This window comes from Anas acuta, chromosome 3 (assembly GCF_963932015.1).
Source record: "Anas acuta chromosome 3, bAnaAcu1.1, whole genome shotgun sequence".
NCBI classification, from domain to species: Eukaryota; Metazoa; Chordata; class Aves; order Anseriformes; family Anatidae; genus Anas; species Anas acuta.
The window spans coordinates 8,087,987-8,101,512 of record NC_088981.1 but is presented as its reverse complement, the minus strand read 5'-3'; the positions used below and the strand labels follow the sequence as shown (position 1 = coordinate 8,101,512).

The 13,526-nt window shown below is 45.0% G+C and overlaps 2 long non-coding RNA genes across 18 annotated transcripts in view; both read right to left on the bottom strand.

The window, feature by feature from the left end:
• Positions 1 to 289: 289 nt before the first annotated feature.
• LOC137853323 (uncharacterized) lies at positions 290 to 5,777 on the bottom strand. Its single transcript, XR_011094395.1, has 3 exons — positions 3,450 to 5,777; positions 3,220 to 3,342; positions 290 to 1,980 (listed from the first exon to the last, which is right to left on the bottom strand). It is a non-coding gene; the product is annotated as an uncharacterized lncRNA (long non-coding RNA).
• Positions 5,778 to 5,802: 25 nt separating this feature from the next.
• LOC137853322 (uncharacterized) overlaps positions 5,803 to 13,526 on the bottom strand; it is a 35,636-nt gene continuing 27,912 nt past the window's right edge. For 9 of the 17 annotated variants that reach the window (XR_011094385.1, XR_011094382.1, XR_011094379.1 and 6 more), the window contains 5 exons: positions 12,580 to 12,772; positions 12,366 to 12,491; positions 11,079 to 11,193; positions 10,385 to 10,713; positions 9,269 to 10,164 (listed from right to left, as the gene is read on the bottom strand). This is a non-coding gene — a long non-coding RNA (uncharacterized lncRNA). Of the gene's footprint in view, positions 8,362 to 9,267; positions 10,165 to 10,384; positions 10,714 to 11,078; positions 11,194 to 12,365; positions 12,492 to 12,579; positions 12,773 to 13,526 lie in introns of those variants that run through there. The other 8 variants (XR_011094391.1, XR_011094383.1, XR_011094387.1 and 5 more) reach the window with 8 other exon arrangements.

Below are 13,526 nucleotides of genomic sequence, written 5' to 3'. Positions count from 1 at the left end.
CTTGTTCAAAGCACTGCCAAAACTACTTATTTTCCCTACCATCAACCTTAGAAGAGCTGAACTTGTTTACCAAATCTTCCTACCCCAAAGATCAACCTGAAACAGTCAGAAAAGCAGGCACGAAGAGCTTGGCTAAACTGTAAGGAACCAAACAGGAGGCTGTGGCATCTGGCAACCTTACCAACTGTAGATGCACTTCAGCTTGCTGGACTCACTATATCAGATAGCGTTGACCTCACTGTTTACTGCAAAATCATGATGTGTTCCTCAGTGCATGGCACCGTCACCTCGGTGAAATTAAAATAAAACCCACTGAAAGGGTTTATATAACACCCAGGCTACAAGATCTCTTAATGTAGTTTTCTTATTGGAGCAAGAGCCAAGAACAGCTTAAATTCATTAGCTAATGGCCTGTGACAATGAAGGACAAAGGCAATTATTAAGCACATCTCCCAGCTGATTGTTTCTATGTGAAGAAAATGCAACAAATTATTATTCTCCCATATTAATGTACCATAAAGGATTAATATCATATCAAGAAAAAACTATCCCTTTTAAAATGCAGACTAATGCTGGATAAATTTGATTTTTATAGACATAAATTTGGTAGAAAAATCAAGATTTTATTAGAGCCATGGACAATCACATTACATTTTATATGATATGAGGACTTTGCTATTGAATCAGGAAATTGATCTCAGGAAATTTTTTTTTTCTGAAGACTTATCAATTCCCTGAGCATCTCTCATTGCATCTCAAACACTTATCCTTGGATACAACAGCCAGAGGCATTACATCTTAATAGCTGTTTTTATTTATAGAAAAGTCAGAAAAAATATACAATATGCAGTCTTGAAGGTTAGTGAAAGCCTCCTACCTCGCTCGGTACTAACTGTTAATACAGTTCTTTCTTCACATATTTGAAAATTGAAAGAAAATGGAAATCAGTGTAGCGATGCACCTGGAATGATAAAAATTGTTATTTCATTTCTGTGACATTAAAAAAGCTTCACTTTCCATGAAGCTTAGTTTAGAAAAATCAAAATTTTGTAAGACCTTGACTCCCTGCAAGCATAGAAGTCCATAGGACAATTAAACCAGATTTATGGTTAAATGGCTTGAAGGCTACGGGTCTGTTTCTGACATGCATAAAACAATACCCCAACATGGAAAGGGAAAATCAACTTCCCAGTTTAGGCAAAGCATATGATACACAACTCTCCTTGTAATTTAAGGCTGACAGGTAAAGCATTAAGGAGATACGCGTCACCCAAATCTGCCAAGAGCTGTAAATTCAGATTAAACTGGACCCACCTGGATCCACCATGGCTTCAGAGCCTTCCTGTACACATGCACAAGGGGCTGGTGGCTCTGAAGCATCAATAAGCCTCCCAGAGGCTGCTAACACCAGCTCCACATCATGAAGGAGGGCCAGGCTAGCCCCCTATCATGCAGTGAGGAGAGACACCTGCTGAGATGCCCAGCTGCCATTGCTCAAGAGCAGACATGGCTTTCACTTATTTTCAATATCGATCTGAGGTGTTCTCAAGCCTAATGTCCTTCATTACCACTTGTCTCTTGCCAGCAAGATGCCTGGCAACTACTTCAGAGACTTCTCCCAGCATCCAAGCACACGACCTACAACTCTTTATAACATCACACAAGGTTACAAAGGAGACCAAAAGCTCTGGTGTTATACACAGTATTTTATGAAATCACACATTTTGGGAAGCATCCGCCCATTGTTTTTGGAGACCACGTGTGAGTACTCAGAAACCCACCTGGAGCTGCAACCCGTCCTCCTTCTCCTTTGTACTCACTCCCAGTTGTCACTCGTAGATGTTCAGGTCTGCCTCTTACTCTGGAGCTAACAGGTCATTCCTGCAGGGCTCAGCAAAACCCCAAACTTGTCCTCTAGTGACATGTGCTGGCCAAAACGCCTCCTTCAGCAAGCACTGTGTAATCCAGCCCTCATCCATCCTGAAACAGAAACAGTTTGGGATGAGTTTTGGTGTCCCAGCATGGTGCAGGCGTGCAATTACAGCTTGTCCCCAGAGCTTTGATGGGTGTCCCCCTGTTCCACAAAACAGCCTTTGGACATTTTTTCTTTGCAGCTGACCTTTGCAACATAAACCACTGAGAGTAATAAAATGAGTAACATGGACTACGCATGTGGAGCATTACAGATTATGAAATTGTGTCATATTTTTTTTTTTTAGAAGTCATAAAAACATTATCTAATTCCCAGTAACCCTCCCCCCAGAGACTCCAGAATATGCTTATGCACCTAGTGTCAAAATCATAAAAAGCCTGATTTTACACTATTTGCATTGCGGTGAGGTAGCTATTACATGACACTTCATAAATACAGTGAGTCAGAAATAATTAGTATGCTGAATAACAAGCTTTCCACTACAATACAGCGCTGTACATTTTAAATCACCGATTTTCAGGAAGCACTTACACAGCCTAGCTTAAACACTACAAATAAAAGAGAACTCTAGGGAAAAAAATGTCGCTGTTGGGTTTTGTTCAGTTTTCTTTCCCTTTAAAGGGAGGTATATTGATAGTAACAACCCCGTGGCCACAGGGACAAGCAGCAGTAGATGCGCCTTTCCCAGGTGGCAGGGACAAAAGAGGCAGCACATCTCGCTGTTACAACACAAGGGAGAGGTTCCAAGAGAGCATCATGTTCGCGAGATTAAAATTAACTCAAACACTGAACAAAATCTTTCTTTGAAGGAATGAGATGATTTAAAACTGCTTGTAATTAAGGGAGAAACAGCACTGCATACAGCTCTGCTCCAGCCAAGGAGTACTCCAGATTTTCAATGCTCGGCTTATAGTACTTTTTTTTTTTTTTTTGTAAAAACACACAGTGAATTTTATTGCCTTTTTTGGATATTAATATGCAACCAATTATAAATTGTGAGTTGCGGCACTGGATAATTTCCCTTCAAGAATGCCAAGCAGGTTCTGTGCTGGATCAGCCCATGTGACAGCGCAGCAACTCACAGCGTCTCGGACATTTTTCAGAAACAATTTGTACACAGCAGCTTAGCAGGGAAGCCAGAGCAAACCCCATCTTAGGGCCAGCCCGTGATGCTGAGTTTTAACCTGCTGAATGTTCTGCTTGAAAATAAAGAAAATTTCATGTTTAGCTCAAACTCTCAGGAGCAGAGATTCAGATTAAAAATAGGAAATAGCAGTATCATTCACCAGTGAAATGCATCGGAGATACTTGTCTCAGTCTCTTCTCCTGCTGTTTGCTGTTGTGCTGGCACCACATTTAGAGCTCCCCTTCTTCTCATCAAAGGCGAATGACAAATGTTAAATGCAAGGCTGAAAAAAACATTAAAAGGCATTTAGTTTCAGAGTTCAGGTAGATACAATACACGCCACGCAGCAGCAGTGTCTCTAGGGCTGTGCTGCATGAGACAATAACATACCTGAAGCAGCACTCAGCTTCGGGGGTTTTCATTGCACAAGCGTGGCCTCTTCCCTGTTATTTTTCCTGTGATGAAATATCTGCAAAAGAACTACCCTCGCTCCGAGAAAAAAAAATCTAGTTAGCAGTAATTGCTGACATGACCCTATGGAAACCTTAATGACACCAGCTGGGCCAAAATGATGCTTGAAGTAGGCAGCTGTGCCTCCACCAAGCCAAAGCAACAAGTGCCACGCCTGAATTTTGACAAGGGTGTTGAACCTGAAAAAACACTACCCAAAGGAACAACTATGGATGAGGATGTGCACAAAACACCAATGTTTACGTATGCTTTGCACCTCTTTTCTATAAATATCCCCTTTGCTCTTCAGAAAAATACTTATCTACACTGAGAGCCAAGACCAGGCTGTACTTTCTTCCTTTTATTTTTTTATTTTTTATTTTTTTTTTAGCCTTAATCAGAGGACTCAGCCTTAGTCAATGTCATAATTTGGTTTTGGCAATCTAACACACGGGAGCCCTACACAGTAACACCAGCTCAGACATAAAACATCGAGCTGAGGCCATAGCTGGGATATCCAATTGCCTTTACCCAGATACTACAGTCAGCATATGTCATCCTTAATAGAGTTTCAAAACAGCCTCCAATATTTGCAGGTTGGAGAGCAGAGTCTGTGTGCTGGAGCATCAGGAGATTTTAGGACACTCCAGTGACCTTGCTTCAGCACTGCCTGATGCTTTCAGCTGCAGAAATTTCCCTTCCCTCTCAACACCTACATATCACCTTCCAATTAACAGCTATAAAAGAGAACTTCCAAAAGCATCTGCAGTTTGTCACAGTCTACATTTGACGATAAGTTCATTAAAGATCAAATATCCGGATTATCTCTAAATTCCTTGTTTGTTTCTGTCTTCTGTTTCATCCTTCACTCCCTCCATCGTTCATCAGAGGTCCGAGCTGGTGTAAGTGAACTACTGAATGTGCGACAGCACGATCCACCTAGGAAACCTAATCCAAGAACAATAAATTTCTTACACCTTCTGCCTTCTCAGGGCCCAAGGGTTTTTATGGGAGCTTGCTAAGGAACTATATTGATTCGCCTGTTTGTGTAAAAATAATCCATGTTTCCTTGACATGTCTAGAGTACAACATACCAGCAATAACTTGCATACTTCTGAAGGTCTTTCTGCTTGTCAAAGACCAGCACGCTACTGGCTTTATCAAGAGGTCTGAAACTTGCTTGTGGAACTCCAAAGGGGCCTTTCCAATGACTGATGCAGTAAATCTGCAGGGCTAACTCGTTAAATTACCAGAACTGTTAAGTCTCACCAGGAGTAATTGCTGTCTTATGCAAAAGATGAAATATGCTCATCCGGAAAAAGAAATTTCACATCTCTTAGCTGGTAATGAAATAACAGCCCATCACAAACTCCTTCCAGACTATTCTTATTTGAACATGCTCCGCATCCTTTTCCAAGCCAGCATTTTCTGGCCAATAAAACCCCCTGGGAGATCCTCTCTCTCTTCTTCCATCTCCACATTTCCAGCTCCAGCCTTGCTTGGGTAGCTAAGCAGAAGCCAGCTGAGAGTAACAGCGTTACCCTCATAATATGTACTACAGAAAAGCGTTCCAGAGTTGTGGTCTGAAGGATTACCATGTCCATAGGGCTGAAATGTTTTTGTGCAGCTCTGTTTTGTTTGTAGCTTCTGTAGGTCAGTGTCATGACATTTAAAGCTACTGAGGAGAGGTCTCAAGATTTGTAATGCTTCCCTTGCTACTGCCATTGCAAAGAGCTTACTTACTGTTGCAGGAAAAGGCTAGGAAAGTTGGTGACATTGGGATATTTTTAATCCTCCACGGCAGAAATCTGCACCAGTGTTGCTGCCCAGACACCTCCATGGGCAAAGAGACAGGGATGGTATTTGCAGTTACCCACTTACATCATTGTGCTGTGTGAAAAACTGTCCCTCCTTACTCATCTAGTTTTTGGCTAAAAAGGTCTTGTATTCAATTACATCCTAAGGCACATCTGGTTTTAGCAGTGCAGTCTGGATACTTGAGAAACCACAGAGAGAAGGTGTTTGGGCTAAGAATGCTCTTGTGATAAAAAAAAAAAAAAAAGTGTGGAAAGTCCTCAAGTGTTTGTTTAGAGAAAGTAATTTTCATTTAAATGCTGGCAAAATTTCAACAATTTGATTTTAATTCTGAACTGTTGAAAATACCCTCAGATAATTTCTGTAGCATTCTAGACCCCAAAAGTGACTGCAGAAAGCAAGACACCTAAGAAATCAAGTTAACTGCAGAGCTGAAACTCATTTCCTGATTTCTAGGAACTGCAGAGCGATTCTCATTTCCTGTTTTCTAGGAAAACAGGAAAAGGCCCAATATGCTTAAGCCTTTCTGAGAAAGATCTTCTCACAAGCACTTGAAACAAGACTAGTGTGATTTGCCTTTTTTCCCCCAAACAAAACAGAGCTTGCCCCTTGAGAAAGCCCCTAAGGGTTTCACATGACATACTGATCCATATCGTTTACTGGACTTTGGTACAAAGTATCCTGCTGTAAGTACTGTTTGGATTAAAGATGGGAATGGTCTAAAATTCATTTCCAATAGAATTTAGATTGAAATATGATTTAAAAAAATCCATTATACCGTATTTGTGCTCTGAATTTCACCACAGCAGTGGTCAGGCCATTGTGTTCAGATTTGGTCTTGCCATCAGGAATTAGGTGAGCCTCATGCAGCAGTGCACATTTGCTGTTTCATCGCCATCTCTGACTTCCCCACCTAACAGAATCCTGAAATATGTGCAAAATCAGAAAGCTTTGTTGGTTTGGAGTCAAAGTTTGACCCAATTTCCAGTAAAAACAACTTATCGGTCCAAATTCTCTCAAAGTCAGGTCTAGGCTTACTGAACCCTCAGTTCATTGAACTTGGCTGCAATATGTAGAGCTCATTCTTCAAAGAAACCAGGTGAAATTAGGTCTTTAGCTCACCTCAGAAGAGCTAGCAACCCCCAGCTATACAGGTCTCAGCAGATTTCCTTTGCAGAGATTTTGCTAGCAGCACAACTTGTAACACGATTTGCCTGCATCTAGCAAGACGAGATGTTGCAACTGGCTGCAACCACCGCTGTTGCTTCATATTGGTTTCAAGGGAGCACATTCCTGAATACGGTTTGCTAAGAAAGCTGGTTTGCATTTAAAAATGAGGGAAAAAAAAGCGTCTCTGAGCAGGCTTTTGAATGCTCTCCTTTGTTAACTAACACAAGTAACAGGCCTGAATATGACAACGAGCTTCACATCACCAGTGTGCCTCAGAGGGAGGAAATGAGTGAAGAAAAGCAGCTCGTGATACATCAGCTCAACCAGCAACCAGGGTGAGTGTACCCGACAGAGCACAACCTGCTGTTGGGCTGGCTTACACAAAGAAGGAAGATATTAGGATGACAAATATGAATAGTGTTCCTCTTTGCCAGGACTTCCCTTCGCTTGCAATCACCCAGCTTCATTGGACCTTTGTGCTCACAGAGCACCAGGACACGATGTGTTTTCCCCCTAGCAAAAAGAAGAAGAATGTCAACTTGGCTTTTGCTAAAGCTGATGGTGTTCTGGGAGGAAAGGGTATCCCAGCACGCTGCTAGCACAGCTACTGAAAACTCAAAATACCTGTCCAGAGACGTGCAAGGTGCCCAGGTGTCCTGGATGCGGCAGAGAGACCTCCTCCTGCCAAGGAGGCAGCTTGGATACTGTGTCCAACAGGCATTCAATGCAGCACAAACTCCAGCAATTCTGCAGGTTTTTGCAGAATTAAAACAAAACTAGTTGTGGGTATGGACCGGAATGTTTCCTGGCCGTGCCTGAGGGTGCAGGAAGTGGGTGCTGTGGGTACCCCAAGTATTAACCAAAATTTCTCTGCTGAGGTCTACCAGACTCATGGCCACAGCTCAAGCTCTGTGCTGTAGCTCTGTGTTTGAGGGAGAAAATGGGATGCTCACTTTAGCATAACTACCAGTGAAAAACTGTATCCCTCCCCTATGATCAAAGCTGAAAAACCTCCAGGAAAGCCAACTTTAGTACAACTTTTCTGTCTCAAGCGTCTCTACAATCTTCACAGTAACAGCCAATTTCTTTACGTGACCAGCAATTGCTTGATGCTTACCCTGAGATATCATAAAGGGGCCTTACTTCACGGAAGAGAGTTCATCCTTTGAAAAATAAGGCCATTTTAGGTATTGACAGAGGAAAAACAGAAACTGATACCCACAAAATCCTTACTTAGATTTAGAAAATGCAGCCATTGACACATTTATATTTTAATCTCGTTCTATCGTTCTCCAGATTTAACATCTATCCCAACTTTCCATTCCCCACAGTAGCTTTGGGTTTTATCTCAGTCTTGGCATTATTAACCCACAGACACTTACTCTATATGAGCATTTCTATTTGGAAGCAGATAAGAAATTAAAGCTGAGTTAGTTTATTGTTGAATCATTTTATATAACAGACTCAGCGCGTTAATCCTGATGTATGTGGTCTGGGGAGGCAAGCAGAGAGGGCTCTTATGTCGTTTTGGGGAGGTTTTTCTCCTCTGCATCTAGCAGATGTGGTAAGGCAACAGCAATAAATCAGAACAAAGGAAATAAAATACTGAGGCTTTGGGGAACATGTGTTTTAGAAGGAAAACTTGGCGCACCACTGAAAGCAGTATTGCCATGTAACGGATGTTTAGAATACAGATGTAAAAGAGACAGGCCAATTTATATAAATAACAGCGACTTACAGGTCTGTGCAGCTTTCAAACATTGCAAGCCCATCTGTACTCCTGGCTCTTCCTGGACCTGGTCGGACAGACCCCAAGCTCCAATAGAGCAGCACACCTCGTCTCCAAGCCGTGCTGTGACACATCAGGCTGCAGACAAAGGATTAAAGAGTTAGAACCAACCCAGGCGATCAATATATGGCTTTCAAGGACCGAAGCTCTCCAGCTGCTGTTGACAGCCCCACTGCAAACCTAAGTCAACTTGAGACATGCAGCAGGAGGAGTAATGCCTTCCCTAGGACCTGCGCATCCCCCCTGCTGTAGTGGTGTGGCAGTGGTTTCATGCAGCAAGAGAGGACTCTGCCGAGGCTCCCTTCCCAGTCTTGGGCAGGCAGAAGTGATCAACAGAAGCACCAATTACTTTGGAGCAGATTTTCCAATTTATTTAGGAGGCTAGGCAGGAAGAGGAGTGTCAGGTGGGGTTTTCCAAGGCCTCCAGGTGGGTCAGATTCAATCCCCAGCATGAACTTTTTCCTCCTCTCTCCCTGCAACCTACTTGGGAACTTCGGAAGGGCCACTAAGCACCTTCCTGCACCGTCAGGCACCTCAGTATCTCTGCAAGGCTTTGAGATTTCATATCACAACCCCTGCTCTTGTGGGCTGCCCCTGGGACTCCAAGCCAAGCCGGTGGCCATGGGCCAGCACCAGGCAGACCAGGGCTAAGGGCAGGAAAGCAACCCCAGAAGCTGGCAGGATAAGAGAAACCCCAAGAGGATGAAAGGGCTCCTGCTTGTCTGCCCTGTTCCTGGTAACTTTTTAGAGTAAATGGTCTCTATTTCATTTAATGCAATAGTTTTGCCACCAGTCCTCTGGCCAAATAGTGTAACGTTAAATACACCCTACGCAGACTTTGCCTGTGATGTAGGCTTTGCCTTTCCAGATTGCCCCCTTGCTTTATCAGTTCCAAGCTTAAATAAAACTGAAGCCCAGATGGTGAGAACTGAGATGGGGACTGTGAAAAGAGACAGAGGGGGAAGACACCATAAAGGTAAATTAGGCAAGCACAGCGTGGGGGTGACCAATGAGCTCAGACCTGTAATGAGTCCTTACTTTAAGCAGCAGATACAGAAGCAGAGGCAGCAGTGGGAATGACCAGAAGCAAGGAAAGAGGTGAGCTGCTGGAAGCCCTGCCAGCATGGCAATAAGCTTCTCCACATCAGCAGTCCTCAGACCAGGCTGGTATTTTACAAAACGTGGCTATTTATCGCCCAGTTTTGGAAGGGAGCATCAAAGAAGTCATTTGTATCCTGCAGCAGTCAGGACAGACCTTCTCTCCTGGGAAACATCTGGGAGATGCACTGATTCTGGCTCCATCGGGTCACACGAGCACAAGTAACCCAAGCAACCTCAAAGGCAACTTCCCCTCACAGAAAACCTCTCTAAGCCTCAGTAAATGAAAACCAAAAGAGATTGGTTTGGGCTAGGAACAGAGGACCTTGGGCAGGTTACATGACTAATGACAAGGGAAAACGCAAAGCCATTTGGAACAGCATTGAACAGGATCCCAGCATCGCTGGATTCAAAGGATAAATGTGCAAATGAGGCCTCCAAAATCCTGTTGCTAGTTTAAAAAAAAATCCAAGCAAACAAAGAACTCAATGAATTTGGGGTTCTTTATTCATTGCTTTCCAGTTATTGAGCCTGTGGAGCATATTCAGGTCATGTTTTCAATCTTTCCTCCATCGTTACAAAAGATGGAAGTATGCTTTATAATATTACACTAATGCAAACCAAAATTCCCTCCCTTGTCTGTTTCAGGATCCACACCTCTGAGGAAAGCTCGGAGCATTGTCAATTTGCGAGAAAACAGAGCAGGAGAACTGGAATTCCAGGGGTGGACGATCAGGGGTGAACTCGGTGCAGACATTTTACAAATCAGCCAAGGCTGAGTTACTGTTAAAAGAAGAAATCAGGAAAAAATAAGAGCTGTAACAAGCCAACCCAGTCAGAGTCTTTAGAGAAAAAGGCTGGGTCACTGAAACACAGAGCTTTGGCTGCTGCTGCTGACCAGAGCCCTGCTGTGGGAGCAGCCAGGACCACCCTGCCCTTGGGATGCTGGCAGTGGGATAGCCACAATCCCGCCCAAGAAGTACCCGAACACACGAAAACTCACAGCAAATTCCCTTCCTCCTGCCACGGCACCCAGGGTCCTGCACCGCAGCTGACAAACGGGGTCAGGGCAATCTCCAGCTAAGCTGGCTTTCTGCTGGCTCTGCATTTTCAGCAGCAACGCAGAGCAGATGCAACGGGGGTCAGGATCTGGCCCCCCACATGCATAGTTTTCAAGATTATCATTCAGCAGAAGCTATTGTGAGGAGGAAAAAAATGCTGAGCCCAGAGCCCAAGTTATTTCCCTGACCTTGAATGCTTTAAAACATAATATTTTATTTGGCCGGTTATGGAAAACATGTGGCGAAGCCTTCATTTTTTGGAAGGTTTGTCCTGCAACACAAAAGGAAGGAAAATAATTGAACTTTTATTCCGCCTCTCCCTGCTATGCACATCCCTGCACCCACACAAGCTGCTCTCACTTGAATTTTAAGTCCTGAATATATTTGATAACTGTATTTGCTCAGCAGAAATACCAACAAGGTCTCAAGCAAAAACTAACACGCTGGGCTGTGGGGTGGGGGCAAACAGGAAAGTGCCCCCACGCAAAGTTCACATTAAGTGAAACGGAAAGGTTCAAAACGAGGAGCTATAAAGAGATGAAAAGGAAGAAGTTCAGGAAAAATTTCCTACAGGACAAAACACTCACTCCATTCCTACCATAGTTTTTTCAGTGATAAACAATTTTAATCTCTTACCCGAAGACAAGGCTGAAAGACCAATTTGCAGCACCATTTTTGGGGGGAGAAGGTTTGCTTTCAGAGTCCCAGTTCCAGATTTGACCTGAATTCAGCCCTCAGGCAAAGCCTTTCCCTGTTTAAAAATGAAAAGGGAGCAGGGGGAGAAGAAGGAGGTCAGGACTAATTCATTTACCTCCCCAAACCCCTGCACGTGCCAATGACCTCCAGTGACAGCAGCTGCAGGAGAGGTGGGGGTTGAGGAACATTATTTCGGACAGGAGGAGCACTGCAAGAGGGCTGCCTGGAAACTTGTTTGTTGTTTTCCCCATCCTTCCAACTGTTACTGCCGTGTCCCACTCCCTCCTAAAACTTTCCAGCAGACACGAAATAAAACAAAGGGAACCCTTCCAAGTAAAGCTAGAAGGGCTTCAAGCCCCCCAGCAGCAGAATGACTGTGAGCCTGCTGCAATGCCAGTGACACACAGGGGTGCTCAGACTTCCCCCAGGAAGGCTGATGCTGTGGGGATGCAGGTAAAAAGATGCACATCTAACCCTGCCAGCCCAGGGAGGTTTATTTCCAGCTGAGTAACAGCATCAAGCAGCAGTAGGAGATAACCTTCCCTAGCCTTTCTACCTGCTCCCATAGATAAATGGGATGGAAAAGGTATTTCTAGACACCTCAAAGCAGATAGTAGGTCATGGTTGTTGGGACAGCGATAGCTGGTGTCCAACTTCCTTCTTCAGGGACAATTTCCCCTTTTCTTTAAAGCCTCCCCCCATCTGAGCAGGACCTGTAACTCACCTCCTTTTCCCCTGTCGACTGACCAACCAGCCCTGAGCCCTCTAGGCTTACAAGTAACATTCAAGCCCACTATTTAAGGCACCTGCACTCTGTATTCAGCAAACCAGTTGCCATTACCAGTGGGTGTGCTAATCAGGCAATCAGTGACAGCCCCTGAGCGTGGTGCCCACAGCCCCACCAAGAGCTCTACCGCTGCTCAGCAGCTGGCACTTGGCACGGCGGCTGTGCGTGCCTCAGGCTGGCACAGCTTCGGAGATGCCTTCCCCTGGCGTGGGGCTGCAAGTGATTCATTGTGCTCAGGCTCCGTTGTTGGCATGCCAGCCGTGCTGTAAAAATCTGGAGTTAATAAACTCCGCTTTCAGGTCACAGCAGTGCTTTCCAGGGTGTAGCTTTGTAGCGCGGGCCGTGCTCGCTCCCGCCCCGTCAGCTAGCACAGCTGCTGATGAATTTCCCATCGGAAAAAAGCAAAAAGAAAAGAAAAAAACAAAAACATGGCCACATACACGAACAAGCTGAGGGAAAGCCTCTTGCTCCACTTTCTCCTGCTCCCTTTGTCATGGGAGGGGAGCCCACGGTTCCTCCGCCTAACCACGCGAGAAGCCTCCTGGCACCTGCAAGCTGGGCTCCCCCTGAGAAAAAATGGGAAAATGTTAAAAAGAAATAAAAGAAAAGCGATGTCGCAACCCCTTGAATCCAGGGGAATCTGAAAAATGTTACCTTAGCTCCAGGTAACAGAACTGTTGATGTCCTGGGCAGCATCTTGGTGCAGCAAGGCAGGTTTCTCCTGGGAGGGCTGTTCAGTCCCGCTGGGTCCAGCCCCTCTGAGGGGCTCTGGCTTTGGGGTATTTCTGTTTTCCTAGGCCTGAATCTATTTCACATCTGGCCTTTGACCTCTGCCTCATGTCTGCAGCTGTGAGATAGAGGAATTCTGCTTTGCTCAGGAGCAAGTCGCGTTGGAAACTGCCCCAGGAAAGGCTGTTACCCTGCACGGCACCCAGTTCATCCGTGGAGCCATATAAATAACAGCGATTCCTTTACTCTCAGCCATATTTGCAGCTTGTGTAAGCTGGATCGGCATCAACGGAGCTCCACCAGCTTACATCAGCCCGAGAACGCGGCTCTGTGTTTACACGGCAGGGAAATTGGGCCTGCAAGGTTTGGAGCAGGCCTGGGGGCAGCAGGGCTGGGGAGCTGAGGCAGGGGACGTTTCTGAGGAAATGTCCATCAGGCGAAACAAAATATGTTAGGAGCAAAATGGGGAGCTGGGGCTGAAGGAGAGCTGCAGGAGGCCCAAGAGAACTCTGATATGGACAGTCAGAAGGTCACGACCAGACTATGGTACACACCAGCTCCACAAGACATACACAGCCAGTGTCAGCAGCTTTTCTCACCAAGAACCAAAAGGATGGAAGCGTTTGCGTTCAGCCACCCAGGAGAAAATCAGCGAGCACAGGACAGCTGCGTGCAACCATAGCTAATCCCAAAATACCAGTTCTGTGCCCAGTCCTGAGCAGCAGGTCCTGTGCTGTGCTGGAGGTGAAGACGTGTGCAGGCTCCACCCTGGTCATGTCACACCCTTTAGGGTTAATCAGGGCTTGCAGCCATCCTCTGTCCCCAGGTTTTCATGGAGATTTGCTCCTGGGGGAATCCCATCCCGCAAAAAA